At 37.9% G+C, this 17,855-nt stretch overlaps 1 protein-coding gene across 1 annotated transcript in view; it reads right to left on the bottom strand.

The window, feature by feature from the left end:
* The window catches only part of MGAT5 (alpha-1,6-mannosylglycoprotein 6-beta-N-acetylglucosaminyltransferase), a 140,226-nt gene extending 122,382 nt beyond the window's left edge, over positions 1–17,844 (bottom strand). The window contains exon 1 of the mRNA XM_026088927.1: positions 17,820–17,844. The gene's annotated coding sequence lies outside the window, so the exon portion shown is untranslated. The remainder of the gene's footprint in view (positions 1–17,819) is intronic.
* Between the last annotated feature and the right edge of the window lie 11 nt (positions 17,845–17,855).

Raw genomic sequence — 17,855 nt, 5'->3', positions numbered from 1 at the left:
AACCACACTGGATATCCACTTCTCTAGGAAGTGGAGTGTTTTCTGTCATGTAAATTAACTACAATTTACCAAATGGTTTAAGTATATAATCTAAAATATTTGTTCCAAAATAAAGTTAGTAGGTAGTTATGAGTTTGTTGCTATCCTCAAAATTGAGATCTGAAACAAAGCTTTTTTTGGTAACTAAAACACTAGTAGGGGTTTCTTCTACATATTTCTTTTAAGCTCATCATAATGTTCCATAACAACATGGAACCACCTAGGTTAGAATCTGATGAATTGTAAATAAAGATCTCAACTGCTTATATTTGAGCTGATGTACTTATGCTGGAAACAAGTATACATCCACCATCTGGCACAGAGTAATTATAGAAATTAAAACTTCGTTTTTATGGCCTGCCTTTAACAATTTTTACTGATACAGTAATACTTGATCTTCTTAGGGAACATAATCCAGACTCATGCTGTTAAATGACCACAGGACTATACACTGTATGGCGTAAGCAGTTTATTAAGCTGGAATTAAAAAAAAAAAAAGAAAAAAAATTGCTTGCTCCCTAGTAATAACAGAAACAGTTTCTGTAGTTTTACGTCATGCCGTTAAACTTAATCCACAGTCAAGGCAAGTTAATTTCACACCTGCTGAGTGATATCCTGATGGATGGCACCACAGCAGGTCATTAATTTTCCTTCCTTTTGATTAATTTCCACACTATACACTGGACACAGTCTTTTGAGTTTCGATGTCTGAGTGCAACGCTTAATTCCTGTAAAGGACTAAATCAGTTTCTGACTGCATGCCAAAATGCAAAGAACCCAGATGTGATACAAATGAAAGGAAGTTTCAATAGGCCTGGCACTGTACTCTGCCCAGCCACACCTGTAACAGTGTCAGTCTCATTCAGCAGATTGCCAAATAACTTAAGTGCATTCTTTTTAAGAATAGCCTCACAACTAAAATGTTAGATATTCTTTACTTAAGTATTTGTTTACAGAACAATTCAGGAGCATCAGTATTGCAGATTGCAGTGACTTTACTGAAACAATTGAGAAGTTACCTTTTTTGCCACAGAAATCCTTCACCATTTAGAATTACTGACTTTATATCTAACAAGGTATAAAGGTTTACTAAGACCACCCTTCTTTCAAAGGGAAATCAAGTTGACATGGAGTGAAAGAAGGGGAAGGAAAGGATAACATTCACAAACGTCAATAGCAGCCACTGTTGCCACCACAGCAGCAAGGGGAAGTTGTGGCTCATTTCCTCCCTCCATAGATGATGGAAAGCAGCCGGGGCCCTTGGAGGCCTGTTGTGCAAGAGGGTCCAGTTCCAGGGCAGAGCCGAGCCAAGCCGAGCCAAGCCAACAGCTCACAGCTGGGCAGCAGGCTCGTCTCACCCCCCACTTTTCATCCCTTGCAAGCCCCTCACTCTCACTCCTTCCTTTCTACTAGATGTGCCAAACCAACAGATCCCTCAATGAGCTGGGTTCAGATCGTTAAAACAATAGAAACCTTTTTCTTACATTAGCTTTCTGCTTGTTTGGTGATCCTGGTAGTCTAACACATGGGTAAGGTTCGTATCAGAGCGGGCACAAACGAAAAGGAGAAACTGTATCTTTTGGTAGGGAAGAGCTGTTTACCATAGCCCCTCTTCCCCTTTTACAGGGTGATTCAAAGCAACAGCTTAAACAGCCTCATCCTCTGTATTGACTATGGAGGGACCTGACCTTCCTAAATTCCAGTTAGTCTGTGCTTTCATCCATTCTTCTCCCCTTCCTGTCACCCCCCAATAATCTACAACACAGCTAACATTAAACAGCTATTAGTGCTTGTAACTCCTTTGGAGTTTCCTATCTCTTGTTCTCACATCCCAATAACATAGTGAGAGCAAAGTGTAAGAAGATAGAACTTCTTAATCCCTTCCTGACCACAAGGAAGAATAATTTGTGGGGGGGGTGGAGGGGGAAGCATGCTCATATGTTTACCAGCAGCCATTTTCAGTGTCAGAAGCTATCACAATGAAGACAAAATAGTGAAGAGAGTGAAGGGGAAAGCGGTTAGGTGGTTTCAAAAATCACATCGAACACGTGATTCAGTATGCATGGCCTAAATTTCCAAGTATAATAGGTTGACGCCAGGAAGATGTGACCTCTTCTGGATCCATCTGTGCCAGCAGAAGTTGCTACTATCTTCTTTCCAACCAGAAGTCATAGCCTCCTTGCATCTGCCCATGGAATTAACCTGAGTAAGTGTTCCCTAGACATTTCAGTCAAAACAAGTCAGACAAGTAGTTATTTGCTATTTAAACTACAAAGCTAGTCCAGCTATTTTAATTAGAATAGTTCAGACAGTAATTATCCTGCTCCCTCCACCAAGATTGCAAGAATCTTTTCTACCATCATTCTGTTGTCTCCTTCTGGTCCAGCGTACTGACATTATGCCTTACTATCAAGTACTTGATCAAAGGCTCTGCACAAAGCCTGAGTAGATGTTCGTCTGATATGCATTATAATGGCTACCTGTTTGTTTGCCAACATGCATTCTTCAGTATGAATGGACAAATTTTACTGTCAACTCCTATAAAGAATTTAAATGCAGGGTGAAGTAGAACCTGGATTAACAGGATTTAACTGCTGAAGGAAAAGTCAATGTAAATTATCCCAATCATTAGAGGTTGCAAGCTGTATTTTTTGGGCACAACTCCCACTGCTGGCAATATGCTAATTTTGACAGAGTCAAAACTATGCAAGAAACAGCTACAGTCTGAACACAATTTACCTTTCAGTCCTTTCCCCAATTACCCAAAACACAGTACAAAAGAGACTTTCAGAAATAACTGTAAGTTTCTGATGTCTGCATTTTTTGACATCTAGGTGCATCTTTGTACCTCTCAGCTCTAAGGGCTGCTATAGAAGCCATTCTCTTTCTACTTAAGATCTCTCCAGCTGTTCTCTCTCAGATCTCCTCCTCTTTCAGAGGCATAGGATTCCTCTCCTCGTTCCTCAGCCTGGCCTTCTTTAGATGCTACTAGCTGGCACCTGAAGAGGTAGGGGTATAAAATAAGAAAGTACAAAGCCATAAAAACATACAAAAAAGCCACACATGAAGATTGCGGCCTTCAAAAAACACCACCACCACCACCTCACTCTCCTGCCCTGAAAAGGTGATACTTCGAAAGAAAAAAATTTTCACCTTCCTACATATTCCAAGCTAGAAAACAAGAGAAGCCCAAGCTGTTTTTTCTTCTCCTCACACAAATAAAGAAATAAGATGAGATTCTCTGTACATGCACAGACTAAAGCTTACAAAATCCCTTTACTTTTTATAGCACTTTGTAAACTAAAACCAAAGAACAATAAAGAATGAATTTAAAATTACTATGGGTTTGTATATATTCATTATGTACATAACCATGTATCAGGCAGAATTTCTCAAAGCAAATCTAAAACAAGTGATTACCACTGAAGCAACGTGATGGAGAATAAAGTGGACAAGTGATATATTTAGCCTCATCCTATCTTTGTCCCTAGAGGAAAGCATTCCTTCTAGTGTGGGAATGGGAGGAGGAAAAACCTTATTTGGTATGTTAAAAAAAAAAAAAAAAAGCACCTAGGAAATGAAGGCGCGTTTTTTCTCAACCCTGATGACCTGCTTTAAATAGTCTTATATAACCATAAAATGAGATTATATTTGCCTTGCTGTGGTTTTAAGCTTATATTTTTCAGTCTGAATGACAGAAGGTTCTTTTCTTCTCCTGCTCCCAGTAGTTTTCTGAACTTACTCAGTTTAAATAATTCTGTCCTTCTCCATCTTTTCAAATCAGTTTAAACTGATTGAGAAGAAGCTGGTGAGGTAATTTTGCTTTTGGCTGAACTGTACAGGGATTATATAATCTGAAACTACTTGTTACCCTGTCCTTTGATTTTCACCGGAACAGGAATTCCATCATGCCTGCTCTCTGGCACGTTCTCAAGTAGGCAGATTGAGCTTTTCTCCCCCCAGCTTTGGGAACACAACTCAGTTCTTAGAAAACACTTACAAACTAAAGTATTTTCATCAAACGAAATGGTTTTCCAAAAGCAAGGAAAAGTGGATCCACTTCAGTACTAAGTATTCTCTGTAAGGGCACATTAAGACAAACTTTAGCAAAGCTTTTTGCCACTGCAACAGAAAGCAGTCTAGATATTGTTCATCAGTTATATAAATGGAAGGAGAGAGGAGGAAAAACAGGTCCCTTTTAGTAGAAAAATCTAATAGCGCATCAGCTAGGAACTTCTTCACACACTACACAGGCATGAACATAATTTGAGAACACAACACTTGTACAGCTAAGTGTCCATGCATACGTCAAATATAATCTGAATCACAGGGACAAGATCTACAAGGCAATTAGGAGTCAGACATCCATGGTCCATTCAAACACATTAGCTTAGCTAATCAGTTCTCTATTGTATCAACAGCACAGATGCACTAAGAGCAGTATTGGTGTAAGCAGCAAGGCTTCCTTTCTCTTCCTCACATCAAGAAAAAAAGCTTCTAAAAAAAAACCAAAACAAAACAACCCCCCCCCACAAACCTCTAGTTTTGACCAATGGCACCATGGAGAGCAGAAGATTGGCTGCTGTGGCTATAATCTGGATAACAGTTTTCCATTGTAGATGCATCCTAAACTCACGGCAACATCTACAATAGGACATATCCTACTGCAAACCCTCTTCACTGTCCTAAAAACTAAAGAGCTTGCAGAATCAGAAAGGAAATTCAATAGGCAATATTGTCTGTCTCTAGAAAAGTCAAAGCGAAAAATACTGTATTTTGGACTAAACTTGGAAAAAGTTAAAAAGACTTTTCAGGACAAATACAGTGATATTCAAAGTCATATTCCTCAGAAGAAACTTCCATTGCTAACAAGGGGGGCATTTAGCAGCTGTATGCTCTACCTAATGTTTAATTAGATGAAGAAACCTAAACCTCTAAGAAACCTGGCATCAAAGATGCAAATCCAGTGGAATTACTTCTATTTGCTGATTTTCTTCTGGATCTCCAGAGCAGGCTCAGCGTCCATTCTTCCAGCCTGCTGTAGAAGTACACTATAACAAACAGGACACGTCAGTAAGTGCCTTCCTAGAACCAAGTTAACATTAGGTAGGTAAAGGCAGAGGCTGTGAAATAAACCCACAATTCTAAAGACATAAATACCCACCTATGAATACACACACAAACATTCTGCTTTCAGACAAGCTTTTTGAAAATTATTACAACCTTCACAGCAGTTATTCTAAAGGCACACATGAAGTTGCCAAAAGGATCACCATCTACAGTTCAAAACAGAATTTAAGTGGTCTTGAAACAGTACTGTAGTACTAGCAGAGGGGATAAAAATGAGCCACTATACTGACACTACAGCAGCTGGATGGATTTCTTTACCACTTAGTCATACCTAATGAAGAGAAAGAAAGAGACAGAGACAGATTTTCTAATATTATGAAAATACTACTTCCTTTCTACTCACTGGGGAAGCATGTTGGCAAATGCATCTTTAAAAGATGGGTGGGTACAAAAAGTCTTTTTTCATTTAAACCCTATCACCCAGCTACATGGATTTATCTTTTTAACAGGTAGGATTTGACAGATAACCTGCAGATAACTGTTTAAGGCATTATTTCATCACATTTAGTAGCATCTAGAGTAGTCCATTCACTTTGTAAGCTACAACCACGAGGATCCAACATAGACTATTCTATCACTATCATATCTTAGCCTGCTGGCCTATACCTGTGTTCTACTGCAGAAAGCAGGAAAACAGTATTTGAGCCATGTGGAGGCAGAGTATAACAGTATCTCTAATTAAAGGGGGAAAAAAACCTAAACCCAACCATAGTCAATCACTTAAGTTCATGAGGTCTGCTCTTCAAGAGAAGAGCTGTTCATACTAACCGCTTGACAAAAGAAAGAATACATTTACTCAACGTTTCCCTTTATATTTCAGGTGTATTTCATATTCCTTCCTACAGCTGCATGCCACTCAGTAGCTTCTATGATTTACTCCAAGTTAAGCTGCTGTTATAACACTGGTTAAGATGACTCCTACAGTCTGGATCTGACACAACTTGAGTTTTGTTAAGTCTGAAGAGTGTTTTGGAAATCCATCGCTACGCTCTTAAAACATTTATTTAAATCCAAAGGTATTAAATAAGTGGAAAAAGTATTTTACATATGACTTTTAATGGCTTTCATTAATTTTCCAAACCCAAGAAAAATTCTGATCTTCAAAGCAGTCAACCAAGTAAGTTGCGTTTCGCATAGGTAAGGTTTCATTTAACCCCTTACTTCTCTCCTAGCAAATTGTTCCTGCTCTCCTTACTCAGCCTGCTTTATCTGAAAGACAGCACTGCTTGCCCAGTTAATGACTCTTTAACAGCAATTTAACAAAACAAACAGAAGAATCAGATGGTCTTCTCCCTGTCATCCTGTAACATACTTTAGCATTGGAAGGATTTGTTTTGTTCTGTTAAGGAAAAAAAAAACAAAAAACACCACCAACAACAAAAAAAACACACACCGCTTTATGGCCATAGATATCATTAGGCACCTAAAATCTGCATGCAGTGAAAAGTGAATCGCTCCAAAAGGTAATTCAAAAAACAGCCAACTGACAAAAGGGGAAGCTTAATTAAGACAATAGCTAGTAGATTTACACAAAAATTTTAAAAGGTAGTATTTCAAAAGTCATCTAAACTCAGCTTTAGATTTGGTGCCTTGCTCTGCTCAGCTTTCCTATGTTATGACAGGCCACTGAGACAATATGAAGCAAGAATCTGACATTTTCTTGTTAATATTTGTCATCTGTTTATCCTGATTGACTATTTTTGGTGTAAGGACAGTCTCAGCAGAGGTGCTTATACAAACATCTAGAATAATCAAGCCCAACATGTTACTGCAATAGCAGAAATCTGTAAGTCAGTTCTGGTACATGGAAAAAACCTGCAGGACCACAGAAACTGCCGTACACTCACTGGTCGCTCACCTCTTCAACACACATTCAAAGCTTGTGCCACACGGGCAGAGAGACAGACCTTCAAGAAAAATGGCCTTAATCATTACAGACAGTTGCTTGAGGTCAGTTGAAAAAGTCACATCAGAAATAAGACAAGCAAAGAGTTGTTGTGGTAACAAGCAAGCAGATGCAAAATCAATTGGCCTTCTAAAGGCTTGGAATCCTTGCTTGAAACTCGCTGTTTTGAGAATTGGCTGGTGAGCAATCCAAGAGAAAGGTTCGAGTTCATCTCATATGTATTATTAGCTGATTACAACAAAGATTCAGAATAGCTACACAAACCCTATTCACAGAGTTCATCAACACCTACTTAATTTTGCAGAAAAAATTTTTTTTATCCAGGTTTGTCTGCCAGGGATGTGGGTAAGCTGTTTTGCTGTGTCTGAGTTCTAGAAGTCAATGAATTCAGTAAATAAGAACATTTTCTAAGTTATTTATTAAAGAAAGATTATGCAAACATGGGTAAACACTTCAGAAGTACATTTTGGGGTATGGGAAGAAGTGCATGAGGTAAAGCTCAGATGTAGCATATATGAGAAACAAGATTTCAGTACCTATGGTAAAACTTCATCCTTAAAGATGAGAAGAAAGGAAAGGAAAAAAGGCAAAAGCCATTCAGAAACCTGGATTTAGAAAGTGATTTTGCCTCTTTCTGAGCACAAAGAACAACCAAACCACTTTTCAGACATAACTAAAATCCAGCTTGACTAAAAGCATGACCATTTTTACCTACTACTGAAAAAAGGGTGTATTTGGACACATCTGCTGAATAAGAGACTTTATTCACTAAAGGCTTTGCACTTAGTCTAGCAGAAGGCTGCTTCCAGTAGAGGAAGCAGCGAGGCTGAGCCTGGCACCAGATGCATATGCTGCCCATGTATCTCCTGAAGGCCAAACGAAGCGGGAGAACAACACAGCCACTTCAGTCTTTTAGGATGTAGAACTGGAGGAGGCAGTAGTAATAGCAGTAATTAAGTAGTGGTGACAAAGAAAACATGCTTCAAATTACAACAGATGTAATCAAAATGGGGGAGGAGGGAGACACACCAAAGCCAGGGAGGAAAGGAAGGTATGACCAAACCCCTGGAAACTGTTACCCAATGTTCTAGAGAATTTCTAACAGTCCTCCCAATTATTATTTTTTCAATCAATCAGTTTTACAGCTCAAACACTGGTCTGCCTTAAATGAGATTTCAAAGATAATATATATATACACATTATCTTTTATATATATATTTATATATATTATATATTATCTTATATATATATTATCTTTTATATATATGTATTTTATTTATTTTTACACACAAGGAAAGATGGAAGTAGCGCCATAATAACTGGACAACTGTCAGCAGTGCACTCAACCACATGAGCTAAGCAAGAATATGCTACCTCAAAAAAACAAACACAAAACAAACAAAAAACCCACTAGAGAGGTTCATTCTTCCATTTGTCAAACGAAAGGAAGACAGAACCGGTTCTTATTATATACAGTAAAAAAACAAGCAAAGTTTTTACTCTTGCATTTTTGGGGACAGGGCACACACTTTTATTCTGAGCAACAGGCTAGATCCCCATACTACAGGGAGGTTGGAAACTCTAAGCACTGCAAGGTTCCTAGAATAATTTCTACCAAGCTACAAAGATATTTTATTAAAAAGGTTGCTGATGCAGCTTATTTTAGTCATTTAAAGAATAAGGTGTGTGGCATCTTTAAAAATGTTCTGTAGCTTGGGAAAGGGCAAAAACATACCTTCACTAAAACAAATCTGTTTTCATAATACATTCCATGCTATTGATTTTGAACATGTATGAGTTGTATTTCAGGCATTTTATACAATGAGAATGATTTTTTTTTTTTAAATAATCGGGATACACAAACACAAATAGGTATCAATAGTACTTTATACAGAGTGCAAATTTTAAGTATTTTCAGAAGTAATAAAGAATTCAGTCTTCTAAATGAGACTGATGCTTGAACACTTTAAATCAGGAGAACCAGCATTGCCACTGAAAGCAGCAGCTTTATCACTTTCTACTTCCTTCCCCAGCTTATACAGTAAAAAGATGAAGACAAGGAGGGAACTGTTCCATTTTGAAACATGACTGGCCAAAGCCCAGAAAGCCATTTACAGCCACATCAGTGTCTCGGCCAGTTCAGGGCACTGCCACACAAATGCTCTGCTAGCAAATGGGCAGAGATTGGTATGGGGGCACAAATTACATTCAACTGCGGTCTCAGAGCTTGGTGAAGACCAGGAAGACTAATGACATTCCTACGTAAAAGCACCAGCGAACACTGGTGTTGATTTTCCTCTGATCCTTGGAGCACTACACAGAATATGAGTACAAAAAAATTACACATAATAAAATGGAGTGCTAAAACCTCTGGGTTGCACACAATATCTGAGCATGATATTCTGAAGTACCAAATTATCAATGGGACAACAGAATTCAAGTGTGCCATATCCAATGGGAACAATTCCTCAATCTGGTTCTACCCTTGAGCAAGAACAACAGTCTGAATAAAGGTCAAAAAAATTCTGGCAGAACAGAGTGCAAATGGCAGGCAGAGACAAAAACCCCCACACTGCTCAAGTACATGGGACGCAGAACATTTGTATTTCAAATGTAGAAGGAAAACCACACAGTCTGATTTTCCCAAAAGATGAGAAATAAGATTCTCTGGGTCTCTGTCTAACCTTTCCTTTCAGGTCTCAGAAATGCAAATTTTATGTAGAACACTTTTTGCCATATATTTTAATTACAATAATAATTTTCAATTACAGCTTTTTTTTTTTTAAGGGTACCTGTTTTTTTCCATTTAAAGGGCTCGCTGTTTTCTTTGCTCTAGACATAGCCACATACATGCCAATATCTCAGTATGTAAGAAAGTGTTCTTAGACACGTTTTAAGTAGTTAATCAATACTGGCATTCTTCCGTAACATTACACAGTGCACAAGCTATGCAACTAGTACAATATGGAATCCACTATGTCAGGCAATGAATCAAGGTACAAGAACTTTAATAGAAGCTGAACAGGAACTAAACCTGTTACAAGCCTTTGCTCCATATCAGCCACTACAGCCCTCACAGGAAAATTTAAGAGCACACTTGGGCCTCATTGTACTAGTTTCCATATACAAAACCAGAGGTTTCAATAGCATTTATTCAAAAAGAGCTTAAGTAAACTGCAACATGACTTTTACATCAGCACAGAACTTTACCCACTGCACTTAAACTCTCATTACAAGAATCCATTCCTTTTATTATAGGCCCATTACTCACTGAATCACTGTTGGTAACATACCACGTTATAACAACTGTTCATTCATTGGACATTCAGCAGCCAGCTTGGATAAATTAGCTAACTAAACTTCCCAACTTCCAGAGGGCAAGTACAGCTTTCACAGAACTTCACCTCAGCTGACAGTAAGTGGCAATTCTTAATGGAATCCAGCAGAGCTCAAAATTTGAATCATTTTCCAGTCTGAAACTCTTCCTTGTTCCCTTATTTGGGTGAGAATTTTGGTTAGACAGGTGAGGTGAAAGCTACTGTAACCTTTTCCTCAAAGGAATCATAAATAGTGCTATAATGTTATCAATCCAGAAGCTAAGTAAAATCACTTAAGAGATTCAAACAAAGATTAACAAATAGGGCCATAAACTGAGATCAATAAGCTTCCCTAGAAATCTCAGATCACTGAGGTCTAGATTCAGAGGTATCAGGACAAACTGTAACAAACATTTGTGTAACTGCTTCATTTCTTACACATTAAATTGGATAATCAATAAAGCAGAACTTCATACTTTTAATTGAATATATGACTGCTAAACTAGTGAAAAAAATCTGGAAGAGTATTCAAACAAGAATTCTAGATTACCATCCTACCCACCTAAAAGCACAGTTTATTTTTCCTCTATCAAGAGAAGCTACGGTATCAAGACAAAGAAAAGATTATTTCTAGAACTGATTTACAAATAAACTCAACTGGTATCTAAGATAAAAATGATTATTAGAAACATGCATATATATAACCATAACATCTCAGTTTAATTAGATCATAGGCTCTTAAAATTAGACCAAGTATTTCATAGTAGTTGATTTTATCTATAGTAAAATAGCTGTTAGCTTCATTGGAAAAAAACACAGGAGGCATTCCAGCATTCTACTCCTGCATGCTGTTTTTTAGTCTAGTAACAGAAAAGTATAACACAGATAAATGTTAAACATAAACAGAGTGAAAATACATTTCACCATGTGCTTGGAAGACCGGCAGTACCAGCTAAGAAATTGCACTCCATGAAGAAAAATACAGGGAGGGAAATTGTTCATTTTAACAAGAACTTGCAAAAACAATCAATGTACTAAGAAACTGATTAGAATAACATAGCTTTAATAATTTGATCAAATATCCTGTCTAATCCAATCTAAATTGGAGTTTGAGTGGTAAAGATTGAGAAATCCGTGTCTTTTTTTTTCCTTCCCTATACACAGTGGTTCACATCCTCTTCCTGTTCTGTCAGATCAGAAACACAAATACTGATTTTGCTGACAAAATCATACCAAAATACAGAAAGAGTAACAATTCTTAATTAAAATCTGAGAGAAAGCCATTAACTACTCTTGTCTGGTTTTACATCTGTTTAAAATTCATGCCCAATTTTCAAATTTAGTTTGACTTTGACTTCCATATAAACAGTTTGAGCTCTTCAAAAACCTCTCTCGAAGAAGTCATTTCATTCACTGCTTCAAATATTTTTTCAGATTCTCTCCTAATCTCTCTGCAGATTTTTCATAAACCTGGCAATAGAGGTATATATTTTAGCATTTCCCATCCTGAAGCCCATCCATATACAGGGACTAAAAAGTAGTTCCCTTTCTGCTTCTACTTGCCAGAATGCATCCAAAAACTCCACTGCCAGGGCATCAGTTTGGAGCCTTACTTGGACTGCTTGCCACTTGTTTTTAAAACATCATACTGCTACCAAATGAATAGCCCTTCATTTGCAGCCCCTCCCCCTGCCAAAATAATCTCCCAGTCCACTGTATTCCCACCATTAGCCAAACGCGTCTTTGTCAGGACTGGGGGAGGATTTCAAAAGCAGAGCTGTTGGAGGTTTTTGTGGTATTTCTTGAGTTGGTTTGTTTTTTTATGGTGTGGTAAGCAGATAGGAAAGTTTGTATCCACATACAATTGTATTTGCAGTTTGTCAAATGGGTGTGAAAGTTTCTATGTTAAGATTATCACAGCTTTTTCTGGACATGAAATACACCGTCTATTTAGTTTCTCTTTTTTAGGGAGAAGGCTCCTTCACCAGGTGGCTCAGAAATTCCAAGATTAGGTAAACAAAAAGACACAAGATAACTCTATTATGTTTTAGGTAAAGGGAGCCAATTTTAATGTACAATTCATACTGAAAGCAAGACGGGGGGCAGGGGGGAACCACCTCATCCTGAGAATCTGAAGCTGACCAAGATCTGGAAGCTGCTGTTCACTGAATTCTTTTAAGTAGATTCTATGTTTTCTATATTTACTGGCATCTAAAGTATTAAAAAGAAGCCAGTTTTGACTGAATCTAGACAGAAGTGGGCAATTCAAACCAACAGTAGGAGAACTGAGCTACCTCATAGTTCACGTTTCCAGTGCTAGCTCCTGTAAACATTACTTTCAGTAATATTTCTTTTAGGCAGAAACAGTCTTCAAACTACAGCGTACTGAAACAATGTGGGACTTTCACTCTACAGTTAGGTCATGCAAACAGTTTCATTCAGCGTTCAATACAATCATGTTACAATGTGTTCATATAAGTATGAATAAATAAATAACTTCAATCCTGGATAACTACCAGATTATAAACACTTCTGATGTTTATTCTACTCTTTCATAAGCTTGTTAAAAAACATAGTAAGTAAATTGGCATGTCTGATACAGAGGTCTAATATCACAGCAAAAAACTTAAAGATAAATTGAAAGCTAGCATTTTCAATCTTTTTAGTCAACTATACATGACACAACTATTATAAAACTAGTAAATGAAATCATTGTGTGCACTGTCTTTGTATAGGACCTATCAAGACAGACTCATGGAAGTTATTTAAAATCTCATTTGGGAGTAGAAACTGATCTGTTCAAAAATTTTAGCTACGAATGACGTATCAAAAAGACCCAGTTTCACTGAATGAAGGAGTTATGTGTTTGTTTGTCCCAGCTCAAGGGTTTAATATGACATTTTTTATATGACATTTCAGATAGATATTCTTCAATCAAAACACACAGCCATTTTCCATAAAAGGTCATTCCTAACAGCAGAGGAAACACAAGTTTAGTCATGCAGGGTCCTTAATACATAAAATTATCTTCCATGTATATCACGTGTATATTACAACCACCCTCTGCAGACTTCAAAAGAAACTTCCAAAAATTGCACTAAAGCAACTAAGGGGCAGTTGCATTTTCATGCTGTTAACCATATTTGTGGTGGAAAAGGAGAGGAATAGTATTCTGTACCAAAAGGAACGAATAGACAGAGCAAGGGACAATAAGCTTCACCACCTAATTCTAACAGGAATGAAGAAAAGGTTTTAGTTATAAAACTACTCCAGGGAAATGTAACCAGAAGAAATACATTCTATGTCAAAAATTTATATACAGAAAAATCTGGCAAACTATGTTACCCATGAATGACAACTGATAACAGTGTAATCAGATTTTTCTAGCAGTATGGGTCCCTTCCTTTCTCATTTAAAGAAAAAGAAAAAAGAAAAAAGAAAAAACAACATTTCTGAAGTCACAGAAAAACAGCTTGCCTGTTATTTGTAAGTTATGAAAATTCCTTTGTCTACAGGACAACTAGGTCAACAGAAGTGGTTGATAATTTTCAAATATTACAGGCTTTTATTAGGAGGTGAAGAGCAGTAAGATAAACATCAGTAGGTTAGGCTAACAATCAAGGTTAAACAGTTTGGAATGCCTGTGGGATGCGTGAAGAAATATGCTTAGCTAATAGGAACAACAGGCATTTACGAGATTCATCATATAAAGAAGGGCCACGTTCACAGCATTCTTAGCTCATGCAAACCATAAAAAGCAAATAAATGAGTCACATCATTGACATAAACTTTCCTCACAAAAAGGACTTTGCTACTTAACTGTACTAAGACAGAAGGAATCCCTGTCCCCAAAGCTCATTTTCTCTCCTCTATTCTTTCTCTGCAGTGTCTCCCAAGGTCACAAGCAGCCATAGACATATGGAAAATGCCATAAATTTAGCAGAACTCCCTCAAAGGAGCTACATCCTGGCTTGAGCACATGCTAGACCTCAGACTTCAAGGAGTCACCCATTAAAGCAGACAAGACTTCTTGTTGCAAGGCAAGAACAAAACCCCACAAATTCATCACAAGCCGGATTAATTATTCCAGCTTGAATAGAAGAATGAGGCTATCCACCTTGAAAAAATTTTGGACGGACACAAAAAGCAGCTGCCTCAAATCTGAGAGACATGTCATCATTTCAGTGTCACTTGTTCTCCATAATGACATTGGCTCTTCCTCAAATAATGTCCGATAAAGCATTTATCTCTATATCTAACCAACACTAGCTTGCACAAAACTTTAGTCACTTCTCTTTTTGGCCATGAATTACAGTAACAGTTATCAACACATACAAGCAAACAAGAGACTAACAAAAAGACTGGGTCACAAGTGACAGAAACCAGGCCACTACCAGTACAAGATCTGAATGATGACAATTACTCCTCACATAAGTTATAGGCCATTGTGCAACTCTAGATTCTTCCAGAAATGAAAGCGAGACCCAGATAATGAAGCATTTACAGCTTCAGTGATGTACGCTAGCAACAGGAGTCTAAATAGGAAAATAAGAAGGTTTTGCATGTGCACATATGCACACAAGCAAGCAAATAATAAAAAAAAAAATCAACTTTTTCTTCTGAAATGTGGAAGACAAAAGTTTTTTTGTTCTTTAAGTATGTAAGAAGTGCATGTATATGTGGTATGGAATGCGCAGATGCTAGCTCTGCAAAAGCAGAAAAGAATAAAGGATGGCATTGTATCACTCCAATCATTTAAGTGATTTTTGAAACTGAAGATACAATAATACTGGAACTGCTTGATTCCAAAGAGAGCTTCCCCTTGTCAGATTCCCCAGCTGATTAGCTCTGTGCAGCATGTTCAACTCTTCCAACAGCTGCTTCTGCTGTTCATTACTAAGTTGCTGCTGGATTACTGCTCTGAGCTGGTTTGGAACCAGGATGAGCAAACAAGTTCTGGAGACACTTTGGTAATAACATACACAAACAAAAACAGTATCAGAACCTGGCTTTTTTGATATTCATTATATTGGATTTCTTTCCACCATTTATTTAATGGACTAAGCATAGACTAAATTAGATAATCTGTCAGCAAATAGCTTTTAGAGTAATGTCTGCCAGTGCATCTCCCATATCACTGCTTTTCCTAGGAATAAAACTGAGCCAAATCTCCCATTCTCATATGAAACATTAAGTCTTCTTTAGAATTCAAACTGCTCAAAATATGAGCACTGTATTCACAAAAGCCTTCAAAACGCCTACCACACGGCTAATAATCAAGTTGTTATATCACTGAAGGACACTTTGTGCCAACTACTCCTAATGTTTCCTTAAAATTTTAGAGCCAATATGAGGAGGAAAACTGCACGTCAAGCTATTTTACTAAAACAGAAGAGCAGACTTGTTGGTTGACAGCAGCATACAATGCCATAAAGATAACCTTGCGAACAACAACAACAAAAAAAATTCAGAATTCAAGGGAAATGAGTGGTATTAATAAAATTCTACACACTGCTTGAAGTGCAGAAGTCGATGGTTTAAAGATTTTTTCCTCCTCTTAAATCAGGGGAAGGAAAGGAAAGAGAAACTGGGTGGAGGGAAATGACTTAAGACCTTACATCAACTGTCTTTATTCTAAGTCCTGTTAGGAATTCAGAGCACTTCATTATTTTGCCAGATTATATTTTATGAAGCAGATTAAGGATTTTAGATAATTTGCACACAGCACTGCTAGCAGCTTCCTAAATTTCGGAGCTTAAACAACCAGATCTTCTTAAACCAAGTGGTCAGCCACTTTGCCTTTCAGCATCTTTACAGTCCAGCATGTGTGACACAGCTTCCTCCTGGGCAGCACGATGGATTTATTACACAGAAAAGGGAAAAATGTGTATTCTCATTTAATCCTTATTCTGCTCATATAAAGAAAACCATATTTTATAAGAGTGACAGAAAACAGTCTGTATACATCAAATTATGCAGAGCAGAACCTTCCTTTCAGTGCATACTTAAGGTACCTCCCCATGGGCCACCTCAAGACTAAATGATTCCCTACATTAACCCATACATGTAAAGAGCAGAAAACAGTAGTGTAAGTTACCTTATACATAATAAAAATCACCTGAAAAAAAAATGACTTTTTTTCCCCTATTAGGCTTGATATAACCACCTGTAACTATGTCAACTGTGGGTCTTGCAGTAAGCAGTTTCTCATAAAGAACAGAGTCATTACACAAAGATAAAGAAAAAGGTAAATCACCCATTTAAACTAAATTGGACTCAGTGTCCCCAGGCAAAATGTTTTCAATTATAAATAACAAGAACTAACAGGTTCTCCCTTTTTAAAAGAAGTTTTCACTCTTTTCTGAAACAGCAAAACTATTTTGAATGAATGGAGGACTAAGATCATCTTATTTATTTCAGAGCAAAGACACATCCCTAATCTGCAAACAAGTTCAAATATTGTGCTGCTGATGAGAAAGTAAGTGACATTCCCTCCACCCTATTTGTGTCAACAAAATGCAAGGCTGTTTGCAGAGATAAAGCACTTGCACTGCACTTGATCAATATTCACTGCTGTACTTAGGAATATGAACTATACTGTTGAAAAAGCTACCATATTATTTGGGGGAGGAGGGAGGGCAAGTGACAGAGCTTTTCAGATAAATATGCATATACATTCAAATACTCGACTCTCAAGAGTGAACCTTCATTTAAAGGGTATTCTATACTCACTGCAGTTATCAAGAGAGATTGATGGATCAAGAGCTAATGCAATGATTAGTTCTCCAAAGTTTACTGACCACAATACCAGAAAGAGAAAGAGGCACTCAGAAGATTAGATTCATGGTGTATGGTACCTGGAAAAGGTGGAACCTACACACCCCATGTTAACAATAAAGAAAGCCTCTACCACGATTTGATTCTTCAATACTGAGCAACGTTTACTTTCCGCTAAATATATTCAAAAGCAAGTTTACCTTAGTTGCAAAAATCAAGACAGACTATAAAATGGCCCCAAAATTCTTACGTAAGTCCAGACACACGCATGCAATCATCTCAGGTCAAACACTGCTTCGCACATAGAGACAAACTCTTACGATCCAAACACAAGATGATGTTGATGCGTGAGAAATACCGAGCCTGGCAGACGAAGAGCACTGCTATTCCCAACCTAAAGTTCAACGCATCTTTGGCAGAAAGTAGCGGGCACGGCAGACCGAGGCGAAACTCGGCAAGCACACGACGGTCTTCAGGAGCCCCCTCTCGCAGACTCGCTTCCTAGGGGTCTGCCAAGCCCGGCGAGGGCACAGAACCAGCCCCGGGCGGAACCGAGCCCTCGGCAGCCACACCGAAAGAGAGGATTTCAACCAACTTTCGCCCCAAACCCGCCCTCCCACCCGCAGGAGGGCTTTCGGCTGGCGGCTCACCTCCGCAACGCAGCTCCGCGGCGGGGAAGCGCGTCC

The sequence above is a fragment of the Apteryx rowi genome, unplaced genomic scaffold, assembly GCF_003343035.1.
Source record: "Apteryx rowi isolate R43461 unplaced genomic scaffold, aptRow1 scaffold_8, whole genome shotgun sequence".
Taxonomy (NCBI): Eukaryota; Metazoa; Chordata; class Aves; order Apterygiformes; family Apterygidae; genus Apteryx; species Apteryx rowi.
Note: the sequence above shows the minus strand (reverse complement) of the source record. Positions and strands in the feature narration are given on the sequence as shown.